Genomic DNA, 1,073 nt, shown 5'->3' with positions numbered 1-1,073 from the left:
CAGGGGTGGGTGGAGCACAAGGGTACTGTAGTGCAGGGCTGGCTGCCAGGTAGCCCCACACTGGAGCATCCCAGACAGCCCCTCTGCCACCCAACACTGCCACCCAGAGCATGGGTCTGACCCCCTCAGACCTTCTGCCAGGTCAGGGCTGCTCCCTCCCAGCTCAACAAGCTGCAGTCCTGGGTACGCACAATAAACACCGCTCCAGGAGAAATAAACTCTGGTGCAAATTGTGCCAGAGTTTATTGCTCTGTACTAATTGGACATGTAGATGCACCCCATGTTAATGTTGAATCGTTGATAGTGCAAATTGTAATTTCTATTTTTGTGGCATTTTGAAACTGGAGAATGTAACAACAATAATCTGAAACAACAACTGTAGCCCCGCAGTAGTTATTAATGACGAAATTTGGGTGTATCATCAGGAAAAACTCCCTTGGCCTTTATTAAGATTCACAGGATCTTTAATGAGAACAAGTGGTCATGAGCACAGTTAACACTTTTAGGTATAATGTTCACAAGATTCAGAAATGACTGGGCACTTAGGAGGCACTTTTGAAAATAGGATTTATGGCTCCTGCATTTTTAAAAGGTGTTTGCCATCCAAGAATGCAGATAGGTGGCAAATGGTTCTTTTGACAATTGTTGGTGCTTGTCCAAAAGCTGTGATTTCCAACACCAGTGTCCCTTTATCACCTAGCTGGGGTGTTGGCTTGGAAATAAGGAATGTGCTTGCAACGCCTCCATTTCCTATAACATTTAACTATTCCTTTGAGATTCCCTCATCTAAGTCTTACCCTGGCTTTCTCTTTTTAGGAGATTTGGCAGGAGCATGAAGATTGCAACAATATTCTCTGTCTTTTTATTCATCGGCATTTTTGTACTGACCTCTGCAAACCAATTAAAACAGCTCACCAAACAGTTAAGCAATCCCACAGAGAACTTAAAGAAACCACCTTATCATCCTTATTGAGGATAGGCTCAATGGTCAAGGCCACAGTGAAATCTTCCTATTCCTGTAAAAGTTAATAGTGGTTAGTTATTAAAACACCACATATATGATCACATTTTCC

The sequence above is a fragment of the Alligator mississippiensis genome, chromosome 4 (assembly GCF_030867095.1).
Source record: "Alligator mississippiensis isolate rAllMis1 chromosome 4, rAllMis1, whole genome shotgun sequence".
Taxonomy (NCBI): domain Eukaryota; kingdom Metazoa; phylum Chordata; order Crocodylia; family Alligatoridae; genus Alligator; species Alligator mississippiensis.
The sequence above is the reverse complement of the archived record's forward strand: the minus strand, read 5'-3'. Positions refer to the sequence as shown.